Here is a 13393-nt window from a genome sequence, read left to right on the forward strand (position 1 = left end):
CAAATATAAATATGGATATTCTTATATCCGAGCAAAATCCCAAATCCGATCCAATTTAAGCCCTACCTACATGAGTAGAGTCAGTTCAAAATTTCCTGCCCATCAAATTAGAGTTGAACTAATTAGTCTTAGCAATGGCCAGGCCACCCAACCTGCTATTATGTGTAAACTTATTAATGGATGGATGTATGAACTATGAACTATGAAATTATAACAATGATACCTAAAATATATCACGAAATTTTAAGTTAACTCTCATCTATGACCAATAGAAACATTCTAACGGTTAGAAATAAGAATAATATGGTAAATTACGACAAAACTATAATTATGGAAAAATGTAAGCATGAACTTGACCGTTGTTGTTGTAGATCAGCATTGGTGCTGGCACATGGACAGTAGGCGCTTTTGAGTTACTATGGTGTTCATTATCTAATCGCGAGTACTTCTCAGGTCTGAGTAGCAGCTTGTCCATGTTCTCCGGCCTCCTCTTCATGAATGAGTCCATTCCTTCCTTATTGCCTTATGCCCTTCAAATCTTGAGCAGGGAAAGATCTCTCTTCAAGCAAGCTCCTCTCCACCTATTCTTATTACATATGTTATAACACTTGCCGAGCTGATCAAGCTATCGAATTTCTGCAGCACAACTTAAAAGACAAGTCGAGAGAATCGAGTTGAAGCCCTTCCTTCGAGTTCCAGGGAAGCCTATTTTTGTAGGCGATGATTGAAGTAGGCTTATCACAATTACCGATCTACACCATCTTAGACCAAAATCTCTTTGTATACTCTCTAAGAGTCTTCCCCACTCTTTTCTTCACATTGGAAAGGGTATCAATGTCCTTTCCTTGGTTCCTGCAACTGGTAAACTATACCAGGAAGGTCTTGGAAAGATGGTACCAACCTGGATTGTAACTGTCTAAACCAGGTCAAAGCTGTTCATTCAAGGCTGGTCGTAAAAGCTCGGTAAAACAAAGCTTCATTACCCTTTTGTAGGGTCATCACTTGCTAGTAGTGATAGAGATAATCAATGAGTTTGGTGATACCATCAAGCATGTAACACTTTGGCATGTTGAATTTTCTTGGCATGGGGGCCAAAATGATCTCCTCAGTAAAGGGAGTAACCTGAAGGTCCTAATGACTAAAAACACCGACTTGTGTGTTCTTGAACCCAATAACTCCACCAGGTCTTCTCTCTTCTTCCTAAGAAGCTCGGCGACTCTCTCCTGGCCGATCATGTCACCCTCAACTCAATTGGCTTGAGGCATGTTCTCCTATTCTCAGTTTGTCCCTAGTCCAGGACATTTCTTCTGTCAATATATCCGAGCCTCGCTTTACCCATTTAAAATATAATAATAAAGATAAACAAAATGATAATGTATAACTATTAATTATAAATAGAAATAAGACTAAATGAAAACTCATAGTAAATGAGTTTAATGATTGTTTGAGCCACACAATTTGGTTGAAGGTGGAAGTCTTGTGAGGGCATTTAAATCCTTAATTTTAAAGTATTTTAAATAAAATTAGAAACTTAATCTCAAGCTAAATCGTAGGAGAGTTTGAAAAGTTTCCAAACTCTTAAATATTGGTCTTTATTAAGTCTTTCAAATATTATCGACTCTTTAATCTTTCAAGTATTGGCTTCGAAACATTTATTAATCTTAAACTTGTATTTAGTCCTATAAAAGAAAATAAATTTAAAAATATTGGGTTGACTACATCATCTTATTTCCTTGGCAAAATCTTGTTGGATAACAAATTAAGGTTAGGTTTAAGCATCTTAAATTGTGTCATATGGCTTGGTTAAGTCAAATTAGGAGAGGAGTTTCAAGAGTTTCTTTAATGTTAGGTTTTGTGCATTTCGTGGAAGTCGAATCGGGGATTTAACTTATTAAGTTTTATAAATTTTAACTTATGTATATATTATTTATTTTATTTTATTATTTTTACAAGTACCCATTCGGAGAATCATAGGAAAAGGCAAATTCAATCGAGGTAACAAATTCAAATTCGTAGGAAGAGGATGTTGGAGAAGAAGGATTTTAGGTTCTCAACCTTGGTGAAGATTTGGAGTATTTGCTTTTAGAGGTAAGGGGGACACATGGATTCTATGTAGAATTTACATTAAGGGTAGATCTAGATTGTTTTTAAACATATATTTTATTTTTCATGATATTGCATGCCAGAATAATCATCTAAAAATGAAAATATGAATCGTTCTATATGTGTCTTGATGTTTGAAAATATTTTTTCTGATATAAATATTTGTGATCCTAGATAAAAATATGCCATGATGAGTTCAGATTTCATATATTTATCGTACACGGTGTACATTCATTGAGCATGAAAGCATGCATCTAAAAAATATTCTTTTAAAAAAATAGGAGGAAACCTGATTATTAAAACTATGTTCAAGAGGGTTGAAAGGACCTTGGTTCCAAAATCTCGAAAGCCCTACAAGAAGATCTCTTGCTTAAGATAAAGGACAGTGGGCGATTTCAGTGATATTAATCGTCATAAGTACGGTGACCGTTCCGGAGATATTAATAGTTTGGGTGTGTTGAGTCGTCACATCATTCATTTAATTTCATGCATTCACCTACCTTTGGCAGAGTTTGCTTATAACAATGACCAGGCAAGCATCGGGATGGCACCTTTTGAGGAACTTTATGTAAGGCCATGTAAATCTCCCATCTACAGGACAAAAGCTAGCAAATGTACTCTACTTGGACCAGAGATGATCCAAGAACCACTGATAAGATACGTGTTATCAAAAATCATCTAGTCGCAGCTCAAAACGACAAAAAAACGTTATGTAGATAGAAGGAAAAGACCTTTAGAAGCTTGTATAGGTGATCATGTATTTTTATGAGTCATTCCACAAAAAAAGGATAATTCGCTCTGGATAGAAAGGGAAGCTTGCACCGAGGTTTATTAGACCTTTCAAGATATTGCAGTGAGTCGAAGAATTTTCTTACTGCTTATCATTGCCACTACAACTTTCAGGCATTCATCACACATTCCATGTATTTATGCTACATAAATATGTTCCAGACCCAACTCGCATGATCGAGTGGCAAAAGATCGAGATTTGAAGGATACAAGTTACAAGGCAAGACATATCTAAGTTTTGTATAGGAGAGGCCATGTTCTTCACACCAAGACTATCCCGTTAGTCAAGATGTTATGGAAACACCACAAAATTGAAGAGGCTACGTGGGTGCTTGAGTTAGAAAAAAGATGACCATATCCAAAGATTTTATCGTAGGTACACTTTTAAATTCCAGAGACGAAATTCAATTAAGTAGGGTAGATTGTAGTACCCCTTAAAAGTATAATAATAAAGATAAGAAAATTAACAATATACAAATATTAATGATAAATAAAAATAGGCCTAACTGAAATCTCATAGCCCGTGAGTTCAATTGTTGTTTGAGCCACACAATTTTTATTGAAGGTGGAAACCTAGTGAGGGCATATAAATTCTTAATTTTAAAGTATTTTAAATAAAATTAGAAACTTAATCTCAAGCCAAAACCTTAGGAGAGTTTGAAAAGTTTTCAAACTCTTAAATATTGATCTTTAATAAGTCTTTCTAAATATAACTCTTGGATCATTTGAGTATTGGTTTTGAGATATTTATTAATCTTAAATTCGTAGTTAATCCTATAAAAGAAAAAAATACAAATCATGTTGGACAAGAAATTAAGATTAGGTTTAAGAATCTTAAATTGTGTCATGTGGCTTGGTTAAGTCATATTAGGAAATGAGTTTCAAGAGTTTCTTTAATGTTAAGTTCTTGTGTTTTGTTGAAGTCAAATCGAGGATTTAACTTTATTAAACTTTACTAGTTTTAATTTTAGTATATATTATTTACTTTATTTTATTCTCTTTACAAAAACCCACAAAAAAAAATTGTTGGAAGAGATAAATCTTACCAAGGCAACAAATCCAAATTCGTGAGAAGAGGATTTTGTAGAAGAGTATCTTAGGTTATCAACCTCAGTGAAGATTATTATTTATTTTAGAGGTAAGGGAGACACAAGGGTTCTTTGTAGAATTTATATTAATGGTAGATCTAAATTATTTTTAAACATATATTTTATTTTTTATGATATTGCATGCCAGAATAATCATGTAAAAGTGAATACATGAATAGTTCTGAATATGCTTTCATCTTGAAAATGATTTTTTTTTGTACAAATATTTATGATCATAGATAAATACATGTCATGATGAGTTTAAATTCATATATTTATTTGTACTCGGGTGTTGCGTTCATTGAGCATGACCTTGGGTAGAAAATCCTAAAAACCCTGCAAATAGATCCTTTACTTGGTATAAAGGATAGCGGATGATTCAAGTGATATTAATCGACATAAGTACGGTGATCATTCTGGGGATATTAATGATTTGGGTGTGTTGAGTCATCACAGCATTCATTTCATTTCATATGTTCATTATAGATTTTACTTTGTGATATAGGTTTAATTATTTTGGTGTTTCAACAATGTAAATCTATTTCTAATGTTTGTAATGCATTGAAAGTATGCTCAAAATCTCACCCTTATTAATATTACAAGAATAAATGGATGACATTTTGAGTTAATTTGGGATTTTAATTGCGAACTTGATAAATCATGTCTCTATGTTAATTTTTCTTTTGAACTTTAATTATACTCTTTAATTAATATTTAAGGGGGGGATGGTACCTGTAGATACATGAGGATTCAAAATATTTTGGGATTTTGATCTCATTTACTTGAATTATGAAGTCGCCACCACTCAAAGAGTTTGGGTGTGAATGGACACCACTAAAACTTTTTTTAAATTTTTTTTAAAACATGTAATGACTCACTTTCAATGGTAAGGGCAAATGTCTACCTAGAAAGCTAGGTAATGAGGTTTGGTTGAGGAATAAGGAAGGTGTAATGCACTTTGTCTCTCCTAATATCCATTGATGGTTATCAAAATAATCTTCAATTGAAACTTTAAAACTATTTATTTTTTATTTTTTGACAGTATAGAGTCTTATAGATATTAAAAGGAAAAAGAGTTTTACTTTAGTTTTGCAAAATTGGCAAATTGAGATAATGAGCAAGAAGGAGGTGCTTACTGGATTTTTTGTGAGTTTAGGGCTTTGATAAAAATCCATGAGTTAAACAAGACCAAAAAAGGATTATGCACGAAAATTTTATTCATTGGAGGACTATTTTTGTTGGCTCTAAAAGTTGGATATAGGTCCGTAGGAACCTACACCCTTGCTTGTAGCTTTTTTATGTGACTGGATGGATGAGAATGTATGTATGTAATGGCCTTATAAAAAGAAGATTGCCTTCAAGAAGGGTTTACTTTCTAGCTCTTATGCCATAGGAAAATTAAGAGTAGGTAATCTAAGTATTTAAATTGCAAGAAAATGTAAAGACATACATGCTAGGAAATTAAAATTGCAATAGAAAGTAAATAAGCAAAGCAACTTTTATGCTAATGCAATTATGAAACTTATTAAAGACTTATAGGGGGAGATTACCTCAAAGACGGATTACTTTCTACCCTCAAACCTTTTAGTCTAAGAATTTTAAAGACTAAATTATAAAGAAAGATAAAGAAAAATGTTTTAAAAATAAAGAGGGGAAAGATGAGTGTAGGGAATTAGAAGGGGAATTATAGCTTAACCCTACCTTGGTCTTCTTTTTCTTCTTGTGTTTTTGCTTCTATAGAGTGGAAGTTATTTGGACAGGATTTTGAGAAGGATTAAAAGGCTAAGAGAAAGGATTTTGACAAAGTTTAAAAGCTCAAATTTTTCTCCTCCATTTGCCTTGGATATAGTTCCTATTTATATGCTTTTGGAAGACCCTTGTAGATAAATGTTTTAAACGCTAGAGTTTCTAATATTCCTAATAAAATCAAATTGACTGACCTCAATTGCCTCTCATTAAAAAGTCTTTGATTGTCTTTTATTCTCCTATGAATCTAAGCAATCATGATGATCAAAGGACATGATTGTAAAAGACAATAAGTTATAGAGAATTTTTGAAAGAGATAAAAAAATAAAAATAAATAAAGTCTTAAGACCTTGGCTTTGAGTCAATCTAGAGAAAAATAGGTGATAGATTTTTGGAATTTTTGGTCACTTAGCATAGATAAGTCCCTAACAAATTGAGGATAGATAAGTTATTGAGCACAAATTCTAGAGAATTTTCTAGGTTGGATATATTGATTATAGGTTCTTGATAGCATAGATAAGTCCCTAACAAATTGAGGATAGATAAGTTATTGAGCACAAATTCTAGAGAATTTTCTAGGTTGGATATATTGATTATAGGTTCTTGAAATGAGTCAAACTACATAGAATGCTATGGAATTCATTTGATATTTTAAGAAGGCTAAAAGTGCATAAGTGTGAATCACCTCTAATGTGTCTCAACAAAATTGGGTTAGAGAAGTAATTCAACTTAAGTAGGGACCAAGGATTTTGGGTTAAGTTTAAGAGACAATGAAGATTACCCATGGACCTTGGTTAGGAAATTGATGCAAGGTTAACACATGGGTATAGAGGGAATTTAAGAAAGATTTATTTGAGAGAAAATCTAAATTAAGAAGGCTTGTTGTTGGATGAGATCTCGTGCACACATGGGCTAAATAACTGTCCAACTGAATTGCCTATTACCAAGGAACGGCCAGAATAGATTTGCATTGGATGTGGGTGAACAAAAGTTAGTGTAAAATAAGCATGTACACTACCCAAAGAAAGGTTAAAACAATATTAGCTTGGCCTTTAGTTGAGTAACAACCAGACTAATTTATACTTAGCCATTTGTCAACAAAGGGCCAGGAACAATTAATTTTTTATATTAAACCTTGATTTGCTTGATCTTGCTTAAGTGGATCCCACTTGATTCATCGAAATTCTCTCAATTTGATCCTCATCACTAGATTCGATCGAGCTCTTGAGTTTTTTCAATCAAATTGGCGTGTCTACAATAACCATGTTACCATCATACTTTTTTGTTAGACGAACAAATTTTTTTTTTTAAACTCTTGCTTTGAAATAATCATTTATGTGACTATGCATGCCACTTGTTATATATATATATATATATAGTTAATACTTTGACTTGAAAGTTTTACTTAGGTTTCCAATGTGCTAGAAATTATGGTCATGTTTTTTGTTAAAAGAAAAAAAAATCAAATTTTAATAATGTCTTATGACATAAAAGTTAAATTTGCATTATTACGCTTTAGGGTTTCTAATAAAATATTTTGGCTCGGATTTTGGATCGGATCAATAGGTTCAAACTATAAGATGTGATATTGAGGGACCTCCATTTGTCTGTTCTTAGTCGTTTGTTCTGCATCTGGCTCGACATAGTCTTGTGCTTTTCCCACATGATTGGCTAACAATGATAGCTCTCTTGATGTCGTTGTTGCATGTTGCACTCTTGGAGCGGGTATTGGTACTTGATGTCTTAGGGTTGGCATCGTCCTCTGTTGTCTCTTTGAAAATACAATAGTCTTATTTTTTTGGGATTCTATAACTTTCTAAATCTCCAATGATGCTCTCATTATGGCAGTTTCCCTTTGTAGAGTCACCACCTAATCTTGTTTCTTTAAGAAGTGTTACTACATCTTTCTTAGTTGAAAGTGTAGGATGTGAAGTGAAGCCGATTCGATGGAGCTAGGTGTCGATTGGGATGTAATGAGAATGTCATAGGGTGTTTGGTGTATTTTTCATATTTTCTTTGGTAAAGCTTGCTTCTATGTGTGTTTCGATTGGAACTCTTAACGTCATTCCCATTAACAACACCAAAAATGTGGAGAACTTTTTGGGCTTCCACTCCTCAAGATATGAGCTAGCTTATGATGGTGAACTTGATCTAACAAGATCTCTTCATTGCTGACAAAGATTGGGTTGACCATCGTAAGTTCGCTACTTCCAATTCGTTTGAAGGCCTGAAGGAAAAGAGGATGAGGCCTCAATGTGATGTCTACCAAAGATCCTCCAATTTTTAAGTCAAATAATAGTGAATTGAGAAATGAAGAAAGGAAGAAGATGATAAATAATAGAATTTTAGAATTTATGAGACTTTTGCATAAGATAGTGCTTGAGAAATCAGATTTTGAACATTTTCAATCTTTTAGGAGAGTTAACCAAAAAGTGTAATGCCAAGTAAGACAAGAGCTAGTTGGAGGTTGTTGACTCAACTGTTGGGCTTTGTGCCCCTACCTTATTAATGTTGATATTTGATGTAGATTAGTAGTGTATTAGTATAATAAATACTAAATTGGTATTATTTCACTATTTGATGGTAGGTCAGTTAGAGAATGTTATATCTACCCTTGATTTGATAAGTATTTTAAGATTTCATATTTAATACTATAGATTTGGTATGAAGAAGTGCTTAGATCATCATTAGTGCGTTGTCTTATTATGATGGGGACTTCAAAACTGAGCTAAACGTTATACCTAGCTATGAGTTTTCCAGCCTCTATGGGTGTGTTAGTGTTTTGATAGTGACCAAGTTTGCTTAGTAGTCTGTTTTCTCACAAGAGTTACATCGGATAATCTTGCTTGGGTGATTGCCTCATACCGTGCTACTTGAGTTTAGCTTCTTCCTATTAAAGAATTCTAAACTAACAATGGTGGGATTTTGTGACTCCTCTTGCCAATGGTCTCGATAAGAGTAAACATTGATTGGTGACACTTTCATAGATTTCTTATTGATTGAGCTCAATTCTTTTTTTATAATATATTTTATTTCGAGTACTTATAGACACCCCATTTTGCCCCTGTCTGATTCGATGACTCTTCACCCCAGTTGCTATGGATTCCTAATGATGAGTAAATTGGTGTCCATAGTTGGGATTGATTTAATTATGGGGCATTCATTAAGACGTGTTAATATAGATTTTCAATTTGCATGATAGCTACCAAGTATTTTTATTTTTGAGACATGCATGTAGGATTTCCTTGTGCCTTAATTATATCATCTCATGAAGAAATTTCGACACTTGTGAAGATTAGTGAACCCTAAGAAAATTGTGATGAAACTATTATACCCTTACTTTAACATCCTTCACTTTGGTCCACCCATGTTGACCTTAGTTACAATCGATGGATCTTAGTACATACCTATGTAGATACCCCATTTTTGCCTAGGCCGAGCCTAAGAGAACCAAAAACCTTTTGAGAAAGGGCTCCACCCAAAGTGTATTAATGAATGTTAAAAACCCAATTTTCAAGTAACCACAAGCCTCGAAGGCCATTTTTCAATTCTAGATTTAAGTTGGGCCATACCTCATCCTTGGCCAAGCTTAATTTTAAGCTTGATCGTACCTCAATCGTGGCCAAGCTTATTTTTTGCCTAGCCAAGGGTGACATATGGCCACAAGCACTTTTGTTTAGTCCAAGGGTAACCTATGGCCAAGCATAATTTTTGTTCAAGTCTTGGCTCACCCAAGGCAAATTCTATTGGACAGTTACAAGTCTATGTGTGATCGAATTTTTGTAAGGATAGTTATCCTTTAAATCCCCTCATTAATGACTTTTCCCTCAAGAAATCCCTCCCCTTTACTCTTTTACCCTTTCTTTAACTCCCAATAATCCCACCACTTTAGCGTTCTTGTAATTTTATATTCTTCCAACAAAGACCCTTAGTCAAATATTGGTCCCCACATGAGTGTAATTATTACCCTAACCCCATCTTTTTAGAACTAAAATAAGATAAATTACCCTTATGCCCCCCAAACTTATCTTCAATCGTAAAAGGTTCTTTGTAATTTGACCAAGTTTTATAGTTTGTAGTAATTTTGCACAATCTATAAAATTCTTTAATTCTTGTGAGCAAAAATACTATTAACCTTAAGTTGTTAGAAACCTAATTAGGCTAAATGACATTAATGTTCAAAACTCAAATCCATGTTTACATGTCATCTAGCCTAATTCTCAAGAATTTGACCCAAAGCCAATGCCTTGTGACCTTTTTAACCCTCTTATAGAATTCTCTAAAACTCGTTACCTTTTATAATCCTATCATCTTGATCATCATGATTGGTGAGACCTATAAGTAAGTGAAAGACCATCAAGACCAAGACCAAAGACAAGAGATGTAATTTTAATTTTTCATTGAAGTTTTAATGAAAATATTAGGAACTCTAGGATTTAGGACAAGTTTATCCCCAAGGATCTCCCAAAATCTTATAAATAGATCATCCAAGACAAATGGATGAGAAGATCAAATGATTTAAAATTCTGTCCAAGTCTTTCCTCAAAACCCTCTAACCTACCAAAATCCTATCTAAATCTTTTCTCAAACACCTAAGAAAATCCAACCAAGAAAAAAAAAAGGGACCAAGGTAGGGTATAGTTGTAACTTTCTAATTTTTCTATGTAATCCCCTCTCTAAACCTCCCGCCTCTTCTATCTACTCTCCTCTTTACATTTAAAAAAGTTTACTTTTAAACTTTCTTTACTTTTAACAATATAGATTTTCATATTTTTTAGCTTAAGGCTAAGGGTAGAGAGTAAAACCTCTTAGAGGTAATCTCCCCCTATAAGCCCTCAATAAGCTCAATGAGAGCGTTAGAGTAATTGTTTCCTATTATTTACTTTTCTTGCAAGTTTTAAATTCTAGTACAAATGCTCTTTATTTTCTTTAAATTATTTGAAAATTAAAATTTCGAAAATAGAGATTTCTTTATTTTCTTTCATAATGACTTAAGAGTTTGAAAGTAATCTTTTATTGGAGGTAATCTTCTCTTTCTAAGTCCATTACATGCATATACTATTTGTACACACATCACAATATTTTTTCTAAAATGGCTAAGGGTCAAAGGTGAGAATCTACCTAGATCCACATTTAACTCTCTAAGCTAACAAAATAACAATCCCAAATAAGACACAACTCATGCATAAGGTCCCTAGTCTTTTCATGGTGGTGTCAAACTTATGAATAGACACGTGGTTTTCGTCATTAGGACGGCCACATCTACGATGAATTGGAGTCGTCACCATTCAAGTTATAAGTGGGTGTGAATGGTAACCCAATGTACATTAGGTGACTCGCGATGGATACGGAGCTAATCTAATCGAACCTAGGGATTTGGGTAAGTAGCTCGGTTGGAGAAAAGGGAAGGGGTTAGGCACCCTTTTCTCCCCGTCAAGTGGCAGTAACCTCTATGCAACTCGGTCCTTTTGATTCAAAATAAATAATAAAAAGAAAAGAAATGGCACGTGGGTGCATTTGTACCCTAGATAGGGATTCATTTTCAGCTTGATCATAGGGTCATTTCATTTATGGAAATGACCATTTTAGACCTTTAGCCTTGGGGTCCATTCATGCTCAACCCATTTAAAATAAAATGAAAAGAAGGGGGATGATAAAAGAGGGAAAATGAGAGGGTAGAGAGAGAGAGGGGGGGTGTTTATTGCACCCACCTTGTATCCTTGATCCTCTTTTCTTTTTCTTCTTCTTCTTCTTCTTTTTGAATTCTCTTGAGTTCTTAGTGAGTTGAGAGTGAAACTTTCCCTTTTTTTAGAATATGATATGAAAGAGTAGTGAGGATGAGTAGAGAGAGTAGGTTTTTTTCTTAGGGAGACTTAGTTACCATTTTTGGGATGTGGGAAGGGGTATTTATAGTGTTTGGAGGATGGTTTGAGAGGTATAATGGGGTTAAAGGTTGAGAAAATAGAAAATGGCATGGGTTTTAAAAGTAAAGGGTATGAAATTTAGAGTGTAAGTGAGGGTAGTTGTGTAAATGAGGGAAGTGGGTTGTATTTCAACCCAAATGATTTGGATCCTACCCAAATCCATTTGCATAGAGTGTTTGGTGAGATAAGATAAGTGATGGTTGATGAGGGAGTGGGGGTATACGAGGGTTATTTGGGGAAGGAGTGTTAGGTTGGTTGAAAGGGTGAGGTGTTTAGATTTAGGAGAATGGGTTGTGTCAGAGGTGGGTAAATTGATTTTTGGGAAGATAAAGGGGATGATGCCATGTGGCATTTGTGATGAAAGAGTATGGTGATGAGATTGGTTGATTGGTTGATGGTGGTTGTTTGATTAGAGAGAGAAGTGTGGGTTAGTTAGTTGATGATGAGAGAAGTATGGGTTGAGATGATTTATTAAAGTGTTTTAAGGAAGATGAGGGGTAGAGATATGGGTGGTTGATGATGTTAGATAATAGTGATGGATTAGGGTATGGGTTGAGGTGTGGGTTGTTGATGATGGGGATAGGTTAGGTTAGAGTAGGGTATGGGTTGAGGTGATTTTGGAGAGAGGAGTGATATGGTTGGTTGATTTTTTAGAGAATGGTGATGGGGGTAGGTGATTAGATGAGGGAGGTGAAGGGTGGTGATGACATGTGTCATCTTTTGATATTTGAGAAGATGATTGATTAATGTGGGCAATGGGTAATAGGTTAAGGTTGTGGGTTGGATAGTTGGATATGGATAGTATGATGTCTTGTGGGCTTTTAGTGTTGGGCTTTGGGTTGTAGGTTATTTTGGATTGGGTAGGGCTAGTTTTGGATTGGATTTTGGGGGTGAGTAGGTTCTAGGGTTTAGGTGACATGGAGTTAATTTTAGGTTAGGGTGTAAAGTGAGAAATTAATTTAGGAGAGAGGTAAATGTTGGTAGGCCTCGAATGGGCTTAGGATGTTTGTGGATTTGGAGGTGGGGTGGTGGGACGTAGATGAAGGGTAGGCATCCCAAGTCTCACATTTTTATTTTTTGATTTTTTTGAGATTTTTATGATCATTGATTTGATCAAAAATGCCACGTGTTGGCAAATCAGGCTTTTTTCGCCCGTTGGAGAATTTCATCGATCGTTCGATTTTTCTTGGATATGAAGGAGGCGCGGTGAGGTTGAACACGTGTAGGATGGGTCGCCACCCTTCTTATAGGTCCCCTAAACCATTGGGAGGTCTTAGGGGCCTCGGTTCAATTGAATTGCCACGTTTTAATTTTTTTAGCCTTTGAGGCCCGTTGGCCTATTTTGTTGGAAAGTCGGTATTTCGAATGGAGCGGGGTAGATGGGTGTGTGCCAAATCCTTTTAGTGGACCTAGTAACCTATTGAGAGGTGTTAGAGGCTTTGATTTTGGCGAAAATATCATATTTCGATGATTCGGGCCATCGAGGCCCGTTGGCCAAATTTATTGAAAAATTACTATTTTTGGGCCCTTTCAAGTGAGGGCCCGTTCAAATTGGGGTGTCTACAAGACTATAATTCTTTTGCCTTCTAATTTTCTTTATAATTTCTTTTATTTCAAAAATCCAAAAAGAATTTTTCTAATCTCACCATTTGGTCATATATTGGTTATCATCTTATGATGGGAGGGAGAAAGTGCCTAGCACCTTCCTTGTCCTTCAATCGAACCTCTTTACCTTAGATTTCT

Source organism: Akebia trifoliata, chromosome 6 (genome assembly GCF_017979445.1).
Source record: "Akebia trifoliata isolate Shusen 1 chromosome 6, ASM1797944v1, whole genome shotgun sequence".
Classification (NCBI taxonomy): domain Eukaryota; kingdom Viridiplantae; phylum Streptophyta; class Magnoliopsida; order Ranunculales; family Lardizabalaceae; genus Akebia; species Akebia trifoliata.